Genomic DNA, 18,584 nt, shown 5'->3' with positions numbered 1-18,584 from the left:
AATAAGCCCGAGAAATTGCAAGTGGGCCATCCGTATATTTAGATGAAAAACTACTGATTAAAATAAAGAGTGAAAATGAAAGAGACCAGCAGCTTTGTTTTTGGTTCAAGTGAGGGACCGAATAGATTGTTAGGGTTCAGCTGTTATCCTCACTCCCTTCAAGTGAGAAAACAAAGAAAAATAAGATAAGGCTTTACTATCATTTGTGCTGTAGAGATGATGGCAAAATTGCTTCCTTATTTTCTTCTCTGTGTATCTTTATTCCACCTTGTTGCTGTGATGTCATCGTCCCTTTGTGTCAAAAGTAGAATTTCAACACCAAAGGCATGTTTCTCTGCATTTGTTAACGTTTTTTCTTCTTTTTTTTCCTCCAGTAACTGTAATATCTAGAGGCTATTTTTTTAAAAATTAAAATCAATAATTAGGTCAAGGTGAACCAACCCTGCCTCTTTAAGGGATATTCACAGCTGTCCTCCAGGAGAAAGCAGAGAAGCACAAACAGGAGGAATGAGAGGTAAGCATTTGAATATAAGAACTGGTAAAGAGTTTGGCTCTCAATTTGACTCTGGGTCTATAGATGAGAACTTCTAATGGAAGCGTGAATCCATTTACTGTGGCTATAATATGTGATTTGATAAGGGATCACTTTAGAAGTGAGACAGAGAACACTTATTGGCTGATCAACAGACTAGGAAAATGGCACTGCCATGGAATGAGGAAGACCTGAGTTCAAATCCTGCCTCAGATGTTTTGTAGCTGTCTTATCTAGGGTGAGTCATTTAACATCTCTAGACTGACTTGACCTTTGCAGTCCTTTCCTATTCTAAACCTATTATCTTATGATTTTATGACTTATGCTTGGAAACAGGGGCTCTTAGCTACAATCCATCTACTGCCTCCAACATATAATATCTTCTCTAAGTCTTTTCTTGCTGGGTCCTGTAGTTGGTTTTGTTCTCCTCCCAGGAGAAGATTGTGATGCAAAACTCTTTGGTCAAATGGGCCTGTACCAGGTAAAGGGGAAGGCCTGGAGGACCTTGACTTTAGTACACAGTACTAAGTACACCTGTTGTACTGCTACAACACCAGCAACTACCCCAGCCCAATGAGGGAATAGCCATGGGATATCTTTCTAGTTCAGCTGATAAGGAGGGATTCAGAATCAGGCCACTAAAGGGAGAAGACTTGAATCAAGTCATGGAATATGTGAGTGAGGAAAACTTTCTGTTCTAATATCACTAGGAAGGGGGATGTTTTTCTAAGACCTTGATCTATTTTATCTCTGAATGAATGAGGTTGCTCCTTAAAGGCACAGGGAGAATGGAAATGGTCACCATTTGTGAAGTACATATGGTTGCTATTTACATTTTCCCCTTTTTTTGGTTATCTGTGTGACTCTGTACTCTCTAGGCCTCATTTTCCTCATCTCTGAAATGGGACATTACCAACCACCATATATATATACGTGTGTGTGTGTGTGTGTGTGTGTGTGTGTGTATGTGTGTGTGTATGTATGTATGTATGTATTATGTATATATATATGCATATGTATGTATATGTATGTATATGTGTATATATATATGTATGTGTATGTGTGTATGTATATGTGTATATGTGTATATATCTATACAGATACATACAGATATATCTATCTTTCTGTCTCTGTCTCTTTGTTTATACAGAGAGACAGAGAGAGAGAGAGGGGATGGATTAGAGGAATCTCTGAAGAATGGATAGCCAGAATCACCTAGAGACAGAGTATCAGGGTGGTATAGAGGTAGCAAAGGGCTGAATTCAAACCCTGCCTTTGACGCATCCTGACTATGTGACCAGTCCCAGTCATCCAGCCTGGTGAAGTAATGGATGATGCTCAAAATCTCTATATCACCTAGCAGCTTCTAGACTGCTTTAGCAGAATGGGATTTCTCCTCCTAAGTTCCCAATAATAATGAAGTCAGATTCCATTAAAAAAAAAGGAAAACAAAAGTCTGTTAGCTAGATCAGTTATTATTAAAGCATCAATATCATTAACAGTGGATCAATATTATTTTAACAACATATCCATATTCAGCAACATATCCAGAGGCCATTTGAAGGGAGAACTGGCCTCAGAGTCACAATGTCTTCTATTCAAGACCTACACCTTCATACTGGGTGAATTATTTCACTTCTCATTTTCTTAGGCAATTCCATAGTATTATCAAGTTGTGACATTAAAATAAAAGGAACAATTTAGAGGATACGATCCCTAAGTAAAATTAATTTTCCCACTGATTTTAAACTCACAGAATCTATTGGTGTTTGTTTTGTTTCTTACTATCTCTCAAGTGAGTTTCCTTACATGTTTCCTTTGGAAGTCAAATTCTTCTTAAGTATGCATGTTGATGGAAGCTGTCTCTCCTTTGTAAACTCAGCCTTGCTAGAACTATTGTCTTGAATTTAGGGTATAGCAAAAGAGTTCCCATTGTACAAATTCCTCTTGCTACAGATGATATTGCAGTGAAAACATAAATGATTTGCCCAGGGTCATATGTATACTAACAATCCACATTTTAATCCACTTGTCCCTATGACTTGAGTTATTAAAACTATTCTGTCTCCAGGGATCAGAACCATGTTTAGTGGGTCTGTGTTTCAGAGAAAAACATAGAGAATGTCCTGGGGAACTCTCCAACTATGAGAGCAATCTGAAATTTTGGTGTTGTTCCAACACTAAGAGGTCCTCAAATAAATACTATGATGGAGAATCACTTTTCAGATACGTCATAGTAGAGATTTTTTTTGCGTGCCTTCCTAGTTTGAACTTTAAAAAAGTTATACACACCTGTCTGTGTGTATTTGTGTGGCTGTGGGTGTCATAAATGTGTATGTTTATATATATATATATATGCCATATTTTATTTAATTGATTTCCTTTCTTATGTCATATATTTTATTTTATGCATGATTCTGAGAAAGGGTTCATATGTTTCATTAGATGGTTTAAGGCGGCTGTTATGCAAAAAGTTTAAGAACAACTAAATCAATGTTGAATTGGATGGCTATTAAAGTGTTTCCAATTTGAAACATTCTGTGATTCCACAATTTTGAGACTGCCAAGTATGCTTTTGCCATGGGTCTTCTGCAGCCTGCTGGGTCATAGGCTCAGAGCTAAATGAGAAGATAAACACAGAAGTCATCACTACCTTTAGTTACCCTGGTGCTAACTTTTAGACTTTTCTTGAATAAATTCATTATCTTTACTTCTGAAACTAAAATCCCTCTCTGCCTTTGTTGCTCTAAAACTGAAGTAGAGAATCTCCTAATGTGGTAACATGATCTACACTTTCATTGCCTGCCCTCCTGCCCTGATGATTTTTTTTTCCCATGATGATTTCTATATGGACCAAAACTTCTGTTACCATAGCAACTTACTGCTTATTGCACACTTTTAGCTAAACTTCCCTTACTTCTTTCTCCTACCTAACATCAATAGATCATCATCATTTTAACTATTTTTGAATCTTAAGCATCTGCTTCACAGTGAACCTCTAAAGTTCTATTAACTGAACTCAGCTTTGAAAAGAGGAAAAATTTCTTTTGAATAATGTGCAACTTAATTTGAACATAAAAGGACCTGTCACATGCAAAAAAAATAATCTCAAGTATCTATGCTTTCTCTTTATAAGGTCACCTCATAAAAATCATTTATTAAATATTTAATTTACTGAAAGTACTCTGTTTAAAATGACATGTGCTAGTAGTGTACACATTTGATTGTTTTCATGTGGTGTTTTATCAATAATTTTATTTAATATTTTTCTTTAGTTAATTTATTTATTTTTAGTTTCCAAAAGATTTTGAGTTCCAAACGTTCTCTCCATCTCTCCCCTTCACCCACCCAAAGACACCATGCATTCTGATTACCTCTTCCCCCAATATGCTTTCCCTCCTATCATACCCGTCCCTTCCATTATCCTCATCTCCTCTATTTTCTTGTAGGGCAAGATAGATTTCTGTATCCAATTACCTGTATTTATTATTTCCCAGTTGCATATAAAAATTTGTTTTTTAAAACCTTGAGTTCCAACTTGTCTCCCTTCCTCTCTTCCTATTCATCCCCACTGAGAAGGCAAGCAATTTAATATAGGTTACATATGTGCAGTTATGTGAAAGACTTCCATAAATGTCATGTTCTCTCTTTTGACCTTATCCCTCACCAAAAGTGTTTACTCCTAATTACCCCCTCCTCCTATTTGCCCTCCCTTATATCATCACCCCCACATCCCACTCATCCTCTTCTCTTCAACTTTCCTGTAGTGTAAGATAGACTTTCATGCAAAACTGAGTGTGCATGTTATTCCCTTCTTGAACCAAATGTGATGAGAGTAAGTTTGACTTTTCCCCTCTCATTTCTGCTCTTTTCCCCCCATTCAAAAAGGTTTTTCTTGCCTCTTTTACGTGAGATAATTTGCCCCATTACATTTCTCCCTTTATCCTTCCAATATATTCCTCTCTCAACTCTTAATTTTATTTTTAGATATCATCCCTACCTGTTCAACTCACCCTGTGCCCTCTGTCTATATGTATATAATTCTTCCAACTACCCAAATACTGAGAAAAGTCTCAAGGGTTACAAATGTGATCATTCCATGTAGGAATCTAAACAATTTAACTTCAGTAAATCCCTTATGATTTCTATTCCCTGTTTACCTTTTCATGCTTCTCTTGATTCTTGTGTTTGAAAGTCAAATTTTCTATTCAGCTCTGGTCTTTTCATTAAGAATGTTTGAAAGTCCTCTATATCATTGAATGACCATTTTTCCCCTGAAATATTATATTCAGTTTTGCTGGGTAGGGGATCCTTGATTTTAAGCCTAGTTTCTTTGACTTCGGGAATATCATATTCCAAGCCCTTCAATTCTTTATTGTAGAAGTTGCTAGATCTTTTGCTATCCTGATTGTATTTCCACAATATTCGAATTGTTGCTTTCTGGCTTCTTGCAATATTTTCTCCTTGACCTGGGAATTCTGGAATTTAGCTACAGTATTCCTAGGAATTTCTCTTTCCAGATCTCATGCAGGAGGTAATTGGTAGATTCTTTCAATATCTATTTTATCCTCTCGTTCTGGAATATCAGGGCAGTTTTCCTTGATAATTAGATGAAACATGATGTTTAGGCTCTTTTCTTTTGATCATGGCTTTCAGAGAGTCCAATAATTTTTCAATTGTCTCTCCTCGACCTATTTCCCAGGTTATTTGTTTTTCAAATAAGACATTTCACATTGTCTGCTATTTTTTCATTCCTTTGGTTTTGTTTCATAATTTCTTGATTTTCATAAAGTCATTAGCTTTCCTCTGCTCTATTCTGATCTTTATGGAATTATTTTCCTCAGTGAGCTTTTGGATCTTCTTTACCATCTGGCCGATTCTGGTTTAAGGCATTCTTCTCCTCATTGGCTTTTTGGATCTATTTTGCCATTTAAATTAGTGTATTTTTAAAGTGTCACTTTCTTTAACATTTTTTCGCTCTTCTTTAGCAAGTAGTTAACTCGTTTTTCATGATTGTTTTGCATCAGTCTCATTTCTCTCCCCAATTTTTGCTGTACTTCTCTCATTTGATTTTTCAAAATCCTTTTTGAGCTTTTCCATGACCTGAGACCTCTTCATATTTTTCTTGGAGGATAGTTTTTTTTTTTTTCTGTTTGTATGTTTTGATCTTCCTTGTCACCAGAGTAAGATTCTATACTCTGATTCTTTTTCTGATTTTTACTCTTCCCCAGTAATATACTTAACTTTTGAACTGTTTGTCAAGGTAGTTCTCTGTTTCCAGTGGAGATGGGGTGTGTCCTATCAACTGCTCAATTCCCTTACAATCTGTGGGACTAGAGCTCCAGAAACAGTGACTTTCTCTGCCCCAGCTGCTGCTGTGGCTGCTGCAGGTTCCTCTGCCTCCTTCCCCCTCTGCTGCCCTGAGGCTGCATCTAGTTCACTCCACTCTCCCATACTAGTTCCACAGGCTTTTTCCACTGACCTTCCAATTTTTCCTTGGTGTTTGGGGTCCTGAAGTCTGGAAACTGTCACAGTTGAGAGAGATTGCTTGTCCCCAAAGCCTGCTCAGATCCTGTCTGTGCCTGGGTGCCCACGCTGGACTACACCATACCCTCTGTGTTGCTCAATAGACACTTCCCAGCCCAGGCTGTCTTGGGCTGAAGATTTGCTTCACTCCATCATTCTGTAGATTCTGTAGCTCCAGAATTTGTTTAGAGCCACATTTTACAAATGTTTGGCTCCTCTTGTGGGCAGCACTCTAGAAAGTGCATGCTGTTACTCCACCATTTTTGCTTTGAGCTTATATCAATAATTTTAAGAGAGAGAAATTGAAATTCACACTATTTGTACTATTGCTGGTCTAAAAGGAAATTTTGCAGGAGGAAAAATGTTTATAAATTCAAATAACTACAGAGTCATGAATATCCATTTTAGAATCCTACCTCTCAAACTTACTAGTTGTAAGATCATGGACAAGTCATTATGACTCCCTGAAATTGAATTTTCTCATCTCTTCAATTGGGATAACAATATCTTTATTTCTTATGTCACAGTTTTCTCATACATACATGTATGTACATGTACATACATGGATGCATAGACATATTAGATACCTAAACACTCATATATACATGGTATTTTTATGCTTTGTTATATATATATGTGTGTGTGTGTGTGTGTGTGTGTGTGTGTGTGTGTGTGTGTGTGTGTATAATTGTGCGTTTTTGGAAGGGAGAGTAGTCCAGAGCTATGATTACACTGGTATCAGAACTCTGTGTAACAACACCAAATACCAAACTTTTTACACATTTATAATCTTAAAAAAAGTTTCGTAGGGCACTGAGGGTCTTGCCCAAGTTTTCCCCAATCAGTCTGTGTCAGAGACTACTGGTAAGGTCAGGTCTTCCTCATTCCAGGGTCAGCTCTCTATTAACTATGTTACACTGACTCACAATTTACTATAATATCTGTTACAAATATAATGTAATAATCTAAGTATGAAACTTGATTATACTTTTTGACAGGGAAAGAGACAATATAACAAAATGAATAAGGAGCTATTCTTGGAGTTATTAAGAATGAATTTTAAGTTGAACCTCTGATACCTACTTGATGAGTGACTGACCTTGGGCAAATTACTCAAATTCTCAATAAACTAGAAAACCAAGACATCAATAAAATAAAATAATAAAATTTAAACTGTTGATGCAATAGGAATTAGAAAATTGTTGAAAGATTATTAAAATTACTTTCTAGCTAACCTGCATTCTACAATTCCTGCCTCCTGCAATTTATCTTACACACTAGTTAAACAAATCTACGAGATGAGGTCTCAGCTGCCATTTCTGTACTCCATAATCTAACTCCACAGGACTTCTTTTGCCTTATTACCCTCAATTCCCCTCTCCCTTCCAATTTTACTCAGATTAGTCATTTAACTATCTCATGAATACTCCATGCACAATTCCCATTTCCCTGCCATCATTTAAACTGTTTCACACTCTTCCTCTTCCAGCTATGACAGTCCTATCCTTTGTCAAAGTCTAATCAAGTTCCAAGTTCTATGATGTTTTTTTTGAATACTTCAGATTTGCCCCAAGTTATAGATAATGATGGATCAGTTTGGGGAAACCAATTGAGAAGTTTAGCATAGGGTACAGGAATTAGAGGGTGTTTCCAATAACCCTATTAAGTGCTTTAACTTTCTTTTCCACCCTGCTTCCATCCTGGATAAAGAGGCAATATAGAAATTGTATATAAAAACAATAAAACCTTGTATTTTCTACAATTTTCCCAGTGAATAGTCACAGAGGTAATATAAAGTCAAAGAATCAGGAGTAATGAGTTATTATTAGGAGGAAAAGCAGAGAAATCACTATTGTGGTGGAGCAGAAGAAAATACAGTCCTGGATTTCCCTTTCTATCACAAATTCTCGGAAACTTTCCTCCAAAGCTCCTGTTAATTCTTCACTAGTAATTCTTTATGTGAGTATCAGTTGTCCAAGTTAATTCTTCTAAGTTTGGGAGATTAAATACTAATAAATGCAAGCCAAGAAATTATTGGCTACCATGCTTTTGGAGAAGAGTGAAGAGGGAAGAAGAAGGGGACACATCAGGAGTTGTCGGGATAATTAATATCTATCATAACAGTTGCATATTATATCTCTGCAAGGCTTTTGATATGTTTTCTTCATTTTTCTCTCCAGGTAGCTGTAGAATTGTCTGATGGTATTAGTTTACATTGCAAAGGCCATGTTGATCTTCACCCAAATTCCTTGATGACAAAATTATTACTTGTAACTTTTTCCTCTACAATAGAGCCTAGCACAATAATGAGACCTAATAGATGTACAATGAATGACTTGTTTTGGATTAGTTGTTGATTTTATTTACATTAATTCAGCATTTGAAGTTGTGTCTCTGTTTTGTGGTTATGTTTTAATCTTTCACGTGTGTGTGTGTGTGTGTGTGTAATATGTGTGTGAGTGTGGAAAAGAAATAGATTTTCACACACAGTTTTACCTTTACATTCCAGTCACAATTTCTGACTTCCTAAGGGCCAATGCAATAAAATAAAATGCATATTGCTTTCTTCCCAAACTCTTTCTATCTAACTCTCTAGGGTTCCTTACAAATTTCCTAGGACTTGGGATTCAGATTTAGGCATCATTTAAAAATATGCCTAGTGTACATTCTAATTTAGTGATCCACAGTCATAGAATCCAAAGAATCAATATTTTGTAGACATAATGCTACTTATCCTTATCTTAAAAAAGTAAAAACCTAGCTCAGCAATCAGTGTTTGATTGCAGTTACAATATAAATGGCCATAAAGTTGCATTTTTAAATAGGCTGGTATTTGGAATATAGAAGGTAAGGATAAACAACAGAATGAGAGACTGCTGCCTAATCCCAATAAATAGTCCCCTCAAACCCTGGTTCCCTATGCCGTTTATATGACTAGTTGACTAAGCTTGGAAATCTGACTAGAAGTTCTATTTCAGCCATATTGAAGTGGCAAAGGCCCCTTCACTAGCTTACAGACTTGGGGCTAGGAAGACTGTGGCTGGGTACATTTCAATTTTCATTATCATCAGTGCTCTCAGGCTCTTGAGGGAAAAAATAAAATGTAATTATTGAAAAATGTCATGATTGAAATTTGCAAGTTAGCATTCACAGTCAAAGTTTTTGAGTATGGAAATAAGGTTTAACTATTTTTACTCAGAACTCATCAGAGACCATGCGTCAGCAAACTAAATATAATTCCTATGACTCACACAGTCTTAAATGTGCAAGTAACTAAATGCATATTTGTATTACCTGAAGTCTCATCTATGCCTAAGAGTATCCATGCCTTCTTATAAAATACTTCAAAGCCTGTTACCAGAGAATGGGAAAAGTCAATAAAAGACAGAAGATCCACAATGCTATGCCTACACTGTTATTTTGAATATAATTTTTAGATTTTGAGGGCAGTGTGGTTTTATATTTCGTTTTAATAATTTTAATTGATGATTCTTTTAAAACATACCTTTTTAAATAAAATCTCTTCTGAAGTAAACTACAATAAAGCAATAATATATATTCATTCAGTCAGCCAATCAACATGCAGTTTTAAAACACTGTGTGCCATTTACTGTGATAAATTCTGACATGTAAAGAAAGACATACAATTCATGTCCTCAAAGGGTTTACATTCTAATGAGGAGACATAATTGGTCACATCTTAGCATCTAAAACCTGATTGTAGACCTGTGGTTCACCAATTCTCAACCACAAGGAGAGAGGCATGCCTTATGGTCATTCCTATGGCCATAGGAATAGCATTAAGACATCTTTGAGCAGAGTTATGACTCTTCTGTCTATATCTTTTGCAAGACCCCGGTAATTCTCTTTGCTTCACATTGAAATATCTTATATATCTTCTCAAGTTTCTCAGAGTCTTCATGTTTATTAGAGTATGATCATGTTCCATTGGTCCATTATATTCATATGCCATAACTTTAGTGGGTACTAGGTAGCACAATGAGTAAAGAAGAGGAGTTGGAGTCAGGAATACCTAGGTTCAAATCAAATCTCATATATTTACTAAATGTGTGATATTAATCAAGTCTCTTTACCTCCCTTTACTTCAGTTTCTTCAATTGTCAAATGGGAACCACAACAAGATTTTATTCACAGAGGTTTTGTGAAGGTAAATTGAGATCTTATTCGTGAATTACATAGCATAATGCCAGGCACATTAGTGGTTGTTTCACAAATGTTTCTTCCACTTTTGATTTGCATCATCTTTGTTTCTATATCTTAACTACCCCATGAAAGTGATAGTGTAAATATATTCTACTGTTATGAATATCATCATTTTTTCCAATTTATTTATTTTTAGTTTTCAACATTCATTTCCACAATGTTTTGAGTTTGAATTTTTCTCCCCATCTCTCCCTTACTCCCACCCCCAAAACACCAAGCATTCTGTTTAGCCCTTCCCCCAATCTACCCTGCCTTCTATCACACCCTTCCTTCTGTTATCCCTATCTTCTCTCTTTTTTTGTAGGGCAATATAGATTTCTATATTTCATTACCTGTACTTCTTATTTCCCAGTTACATGCAAAAACAATTCTCAATATTCATTCCTAAAACTTTGAGTTCCAACTTCTCTCCCTTCCTCCCTCCCCACCCATCTTCACTTAGAAGGCAAGCAATTCAATATAGGCTACATATGTGCAGTTTTGCTAAAGATATCTATAATAGTCATGTGAAAGGCTAACTATATTTTCCTCCATCCTATCCTGCCCCACCGTTTATTCTATTCTCTCTTTTAGTCTTATTCCTTTCCAAAAGTGTTTACTTCAAATTACCCCCCTCCTCTCACTTGTCCTCCCTTCTATCACCTCCTCAAACCCCATTTATCCACTTATTCCGTACTTTCCTGTAGTGTAAGAAAGATTTTCATACTAAATTGAGTGTGTATGCTACTGTCTCCTTAAGCCAAATGTGATGGGAGTGGGCTTCATTTTTTCCCTCTCATCTCTCTCTTTTCCACTCCATTGGAAAAGCTTTTTCTCGTCTTTTATATGAAAGATACTTTGCTCCATTCCATTTCTCCTTTACTCCTCCCAATATATTCCTCTCTCACCCCTTAATTTCATTTTTGTAGATATCATCCCTTCTTATTCAATTCACTTTGTGCTCTCTGTCTATATCTATCTACTTATCTATCATCTATCTCTCTATCTCTCTATCAATCTATAGATCTATATAGATAGATATAGATAGTTATAGCTATCTATCTACAGATAGATACCTACAGATAGATAGATAGATAGATAGATAGATAGATAGATAGATAGATAGATAGATAGATATGTGTGCATAATCCCTACAGCTACCCAAATACTGAGAAAAGTTTCAAGAGTTACAAGCTTTATCTTTCCATATAGGGAGGTAAACAGTTCAACTTTAGTAAGTGCCTTATGATTTATCTTTCCTGTTAACCTTTTCATGATTCTCTTGATTCTTATGTTTAAAATCCAAATTTTCTCTTTAGCTCTGGTCTTTTCATCAAGAATGTTTGAAAGTCTTCCATTTCACTGAATGATAATTTTTTCCCCCCCAAATGTTATACTCAATTTTTCTGAGTAGGTGATTCTTAGTTTTAATCCTAGTTTCATTGACTTCTAGAATATCATATTATGTCATTCGATCCCTTAATGTTGAAACTGTCAGATCCTCTGTTATTCTGAATGCATTTCCACAATACTGGAATTATTTCTTTCTCACTGCTTGTAATATTTTCTCCTTGACCTGGAAACTATGGAATTTGGCCACAATATTCCTAGGAGTTTTTCTTTCTGCTTCTCTCTCAGGACATGATTGGTAAATTCTTTCAATATTCATTTTACCCTCTGGTTCCAGAATATCAGGGCAATTGTCCTTGATAATTTCATGAAAGATGATATCTAGGCTCTTTGTTTGATCATAGCTTTCAAGTAGTCCTATAATTTTTAAATTGTCCATGGGAGGCAAAGTCAAGATGATGAAGCAGAAAGATGCACATACTCTAGCTCTTCCCCCACAGTCCATGAAATATCAAAATGGCTGAAGAAATTCTAGAGAAGCAGAAGTCACAGAATGACAGAGTGAAACAGATTTCAAGGTCCAAAGTAACGTGGAAGGCCAACAGGAAAGATCTATTAAAAGGGGCATAGAGCAGAGTGCAGCCCAGCCTTGGCTGTGGGGGACCAGGAGGAACAGGACTGCATCAGGCCTCAGGGGCAGAATCTCTAGCAGCAGCAGAGGTTCTCATATCCTTCAACCCCAAAATGTCAAAGACAACTTCAAAAGTCAATGAGAGGGCTTTTTCAACTGGGCAAGAAGGAAGCACGGTACTCTCCTAGGCCTGACTGGGGTGCACCAGAGGCTATAGGAGCAGCAGAGGTCTTGTCAGTAGCATTGTCCATTTGTGGAACCCTCCATCTGAAGCCCCTGGGGGAATTGCACGGTTGATCTGAACCTCAGCCCTGAGTGGTGGCTTCACCCTCCACATTAAGGCCCTGGGATAAATGAGCAGATCATCTGAATCTCAGTCATGAGCAAGCTGCTGGAGGTGGCAGAGTTGGAGGCAGCTTTGGAGAGGGAATTCTACTACCTGCAGATTCTGGGGAGAAAAGGTTTTGGTTGCTTCCAAACTAGTGCATAAGCAAGGAGAGAAGTAAACTGCTCTCCCTTAATTGTGCCATCTTGGAGGAACTGAGAACTTTTAGGTCCACAAGTATACCCTCCTCTTAACAAAGGATTAAAACTCAATTAACTGGATGGGAAAAAGCCTAAAGAAGGGGAAAATAATAAGGCTATAGAAGGTTACTTCCTTGGTGAAGAAGTATTTCCTTCCATCCTTTTGGATGAGGGAGAAAGATTCATACTATCAGAGGAAGTCAAGCCTTCTGCATCTAGTACCTCCAAAATAAATATGCAGTGGTCTCAGATCATGGAAGAGCTTGAAAAGCAAGTCAACAGCTTGCTAAAGGAGACTCAAAAATGCTGAAGAAAATAGTACCTTTAAAAATAGGCTAGCTTAATTGTAAAAGAAGTGCAAAAAATAGATGAGGAGAAGAATGTTTTAAAAAGAAGAATTAACCAAATGGAAAAGGAGGTTCAAAAGCTTATTGAACAAAATAGCTCTTAAAAAGTGATAATAGAGCAGATGGAAGCAAATGACATTATGAGAAACCAAGAAATTGCAAAACAGAACCAAAACAATGAAAAAATGGAAGATAATGTGAAATATCTCAGTGGAAAAATAACTGACCTAGAAAATACATCCAGGAGACACAATTTAAAAATTATAGGACTACCTGTAATCCATGATCAAAAAGAGAGCCTAAACATCATCTTTCATGAAATTATCAAGGAAAACTAATCCGACATTTTAGAACCTGAGGGCAAAATAAATATTGAAAGAATCCACCAATCAACTCCTGAAAGACACCTGAAGACAGAAACTCCTAGGAATATTGTAGCCAAATTTCATAGTTCCCAAGTCAAAGAACAAATATTGGAAGCAACCAGAAAGTAACAATTCGTGTATTGTGGAAATACCATCAAAATAACACAGGATGTGACAACTTCTATAATAAGAGCTTGAAGGGCTTGGAATAGGATATTACAGAAGTCAAAAGAGCTGAGATTAAAACCAAGAATCACTCACCCAGCAAAACTGAGTATAATACTTCAGGGGAAAAAATGGCCATTCAATTATATAGAGGACTTTCAAGCATGCTTGATAAAAAGACCTAACCTGAATAGAAAATTTGACTTTCAAAAGCAAGAATCAAGGAAAGCATGAAAAGGTAAACAGGAAAGAGAAATAATACAGGACTTTCTAAAGTTGAACTGTTTGCATTTCTACACTAGAAGATAATATTTGTAACTCTTGAGATTTTTCTCAGCATTTGGATAGTTGGAGGGATTATGCACACACAGACACACACACAGAGCACAAATTGAGTTGAATAAGAAGGGATGATATCTAAAAAAATAAAATTAATGGGTTGGAGAGCAATATATTGGGAGGAGAAAGGGAGAAATGTAATCGGGCCAATTGTCACTCATGAAAGATGTAAGGAAAAACTTTTTAAATGGAGGAGAAAAGGGAGGAGGTGAAAGGGGAAAATGGAAACTTACTCTCTTCATATTTCTCTTAAGGAGCATATAGCATGCTCACTGAATTTGGTATGAAAATATATCTTATACTATAGGATTGTAGGGGAAAAGGGGAAAAGTAGAGTAAGGGAGACGATAGAAGAGAAATAAAATGGGAGAAGGGAGTAATTAGAAGTAAATACTTTTGGGGAGGGACAAGGTCAAATGAGAGAATAGAATAAATGAGGGGCAGGATAGGATGGAGGGAAATATAGTTAGTCTTACACAACATGAATATTATGGAAGTCTTTTCAAAAACTACACATATATAGCCTATATTGACTTGCTTACCTTCTCAGTGGGGATGGGTGGTGAGAGAGGAAGGGAAAGAAGTTGGAATTCAAAGTATCAGAAATGAATTTTGTGAACTGTTTTTGCATAAAACTTGAAAATAAGAAATACAGGTAATGGGGTGTAGAAATCTATCTTGCTCTAAAATAAAAGAGAGAAGATAGGGATAAGGGAAGGGTGGGGACTGATAGAAGGGAAGGTGTATTGAGGGAAGGGGTAGTCAGAATTCAAGATGTTATGGGTTGGGTGGAGAGCAGTGATAGGGAGAAAATTTGGAGCTCAAAATTTTGTGGAAATGAATATCCAAAAGTAAAATAAATTAACATTAAAAACAGATGGCAAAGCACTGTACAAAAATAATAAAATAAAATATTTTTTTTTAATTTTCTCTCTTGGTTCTGTTTTCCATGTCACTTGTTTTTCCAATGAGATATTTCACATCATCTTCTATTTTTTCATTCTTTTTTTTTAATTTCTTGTTTTCTGATAAAGTCATTAGCTTCCATCTAGTCCATTCTAATTTTTAAAGAACTATTTTCTTCAGTGAACTTTTGAACCTCCTTTTCCATTTGGCTAATTCTGCTTTTTAGAGCATTCTTCTCCTCATTGACTTTTTTTGGCTTCTTTTGCAATTTGAGTTAGTCTATTTTTAAAGGTATTAACTTCCTCAGTATTTTTTGCATCTCTTATAGCAAGCTATTGACTCATTCTTCATGATTTTCTTGCACTCCTGTCATTTCTCTTCCAAATTTTCCCTCCACCTTTCTTACTTGATTTTCAACATCATTTTTGAACACTTCCATGGCCTGAGACCATTGCCTATTTATCTTGGACTTTTTGAATGCAGAACCCTTGACTTTTAGGTCTTCCTCTGATGTTATGCATTGTTCCTCCTCATCTGAAATGATGGATGAAAACACCTGTTCAACAAGAAAGTAACATTCTATTTTCTTATTCTTTTTTCCGTTTTTTGGCATTTTCCTAGCCAGTTACTTGAGTTTTGAGCTCTTTGTCAAGAGGATGATATACTCTGGGGACTTGTAAGTTCTTATTTCTGACAAGATGGCACAATCAAGGGAGAGGAGATTACTCCTCTCTTGACCTGTGCTCTGCTTTAAGAGCAGCTACAACACTGTTTTCTGGCAATAGTATTCGCTCTCCAAATCCTCCACCAGCATCACCAGCCAGTGCTCCTCTTCACAATAGGGCCACCACTCAGGTCTGAGACCTAGATCAGTAGCTCAATTTACCTGGGGTCTTTAGGCCAGTGCTTCAACAATGGAAGCTGCTGCCAGCTGGGGCCTGCACTGGACTGCTGCGTTTGCTTCTCACCCAGGTGAAAGAGCTTTCTCACCGACCTTTGATGCTGTCTTTGATTTTCTGCATTGATGAATCTGGGACCTCCAGCTGCTGCTGGTGGTGATTTGAGGCCAGCTCCAGTCCTGTCCTTGCTTTGGTGTGACCAAGGCTCGGCTGCACTATGCTCCACTCTACACCTGGTGCAACAGACCTTTCCTATTGGCCATCCAGTCTGCCTTTTGATGTAAATCTCTTTTACTCTGTAGTTATGTGGCTTCTGGTGCTCTAGAATTTTTTAAGAGTAATTTTTACAGGTATTTTATAGGCTTTTGGAGGAGAGCTTCTAGATATGCATCCTTCTACTCTGCCATCTTGGCTCTGCCTCCCAATATCATCATTTTTCATGAAGATATTCCATATGATTTGAAAATTGGGTGTGAAAAATCCAGACATCCTCAGCTTGCAAGAAAAAAATTTGACTCTTTATAGGAGCTTTAGCATAAAAATTCCTTTATCAAGCAATAAAGTTTTCCACTTATCAAAACATGAGATTTACTTGATTTTTCAAGGAGAAATGTTATTTAGAAAACTGAGAAACATCGAAGTATAGCATATAGGGAACGTTAGTGTTGGGGGCAGAATGACCTAGGATTGAGTCCTACCTATGAGACCCATTGGGTATGTGGCTCTGGGTAAGCCAACTGAACTCTATGTCCTAAGGGGCTACTTAATAGCTGAAAGTCACTCTGAAGTTGTTCAGCATTTGTAGGCAATTCTCCATGAGGAAATGTCCTTTCCAAATGCTGAACAGTGTGTAATAGGTTTCAAGTAAGCCATTTTGCACTTGAAGAGTGCTACTTACTAAATGAATAACCTTTGTCAACTTTACTGAAGCTTTCAGTTACTTTACCTTAATTATTTATTTGTCTGTTTATATATGTATGTAAGTATCTATCTATCTGTCTGTCTGTCTGTCTATCTATCTATCCATCTATTTTTCTTAATGAGCGAGTTGGACTGGATGTCTGTTAAAATCCTTCCATTTCTATCTCCTATATTTCAAATATGTTTTATCTCTGAAACAAAATGTCCTCTTGAGATCTATCTCTAACTTAGAAATTTACCCCAAAAAAGCAACATAACATTTGCACAAAACACCAACCATTAAAAATTGAAACCTTTAGGTAGGCACATTTTCATGGGAGTTAGTTATTGATTCTGCTTCTAATCTAAAAGGTAAAGTCTATTGCCTCTCTTTCAAGGTAATTGTCAAATTCATCAAATAGACAATGAAAGATTCCTTGGTTTGAGCCATCATCCCCAAAGTACACGGAAACCTTGACTGCCCAGAAGTTTGAGAAAGGGATAATTTCTGTCAGCACTTCTGAGTTTTACCTGACATAAGCAAGATTTTTTAAAGCCTACTTTTCCTTTAGTTTTTGGAAGGGTGTTTGACATTAGTGATGCAGGAAAGTCCTTTATCTCAACTAACATAATATATAGGGAAGAAATGAGATGAGATGTCAAGTAGTTAAATACAAGCAGGTATATTATGATGTTTAGTTTCAGGTCAGGTATACGAGGAAACATGAAGTCCTCCTCTGACCAGCTTATGTAAGGGCTGCATTTGGGGTCAGAGACTCAAGGGGTATGTGTAAGGGGGGGAGGGGGCTGGGTAAATGTTAGTAGCTGTTCAGACCCAGGGAATAACCCAAATGGAAGGATGTCTTGGCAGCTACTTAGGTCAAGTTACAGATATCCTGGCTGCTATTATTAAATATTGTGGTTTCTTGTTACGTCAGAGGTAGAGAAGGTATTTTCAAAATGTTTGAATCACAAATGAATCACAAAATACAAGAATTTGAGAGTTAGGAGAAATATAAGAACATATCAAATCTTGTCCACACCACTCTGAAAATCGCCTGAAAATCCATAATGAGGTACAATTAGACTTTCACTTGGAAAACACAAAATAAAAGAAGCTACTACCTCCCAAAGATGCTTTTTCCACTTCAGGTCAAACTTCATTTTTTAAAAGTCTACACCTTTCTTCACTAATCTCAAATCATTTTTGTTCTTCTTTTATATCTTCCTTCCACTGCCCTTGAGTTCTTTTGGGACTCTCTGGAACCAATTTAAAAAAGCAAGTTTGACTTCTCTTCCATATAACAGTTCTTCAAACATATGGAGACATATATGTATTCAGTCTATGAATTTTCTTTTGTGAGATTATGAATAGCTCTGACTCTGGGAGTATTTGAAAGCAAAGACTTAAAATATTGCTATAATGTTCCATATCAAGACACAGTGTTGAGGGAGTCATATAATCAGTTTATTCTTTTCCTGAAAGGAAACATAATGCCTATGCCATTCTGACATCATGATTCAGAAAATAATTTATTTAACTTATTGTAGCATTTTGATACTAGTTCATTTTTATTTAAAGAATGTTATTTCAAATCATAGTTACTATTATTTCATCTTCTTCAATTCTTCTATTATCTATTCATTCTCCAAATTTAAATAATATTTCTTAACAACTAACTTGATATTTTAATTCGTACATCTGTTTCATTTTTTTTAATTTGGTTTGATGTTATCTTGCTCCTTATTGAAAACAAAAAAAAAACAAAAAACATCATGTTGTGTGGATGCACACATACTTTCAAAAATTCTTAAATAATTATTTATAAAAATACCATGTAAGAAATGGATCAAAGTTAGCCTGTGTGTATGAGAGCATCTGTCTACAATTGAATG

Source organism: Notamacropus eugenii, chromosome 6 (genome assembly GCF_028372415.1).
Source record: "Notamacropus eugenii isolate mMacEug1 chromosome 6, mMacEug1.pri_v2, whole genome shotgun sequence".
NCBI lineage: Eukaryota > Metazoa > Chordata > Mammalia > Diprotodontia > Macropodidae > Notamacropus > Notamacropus eugenii.
This window is presented reverse-complemented; position numbering follows the sequence as displayed.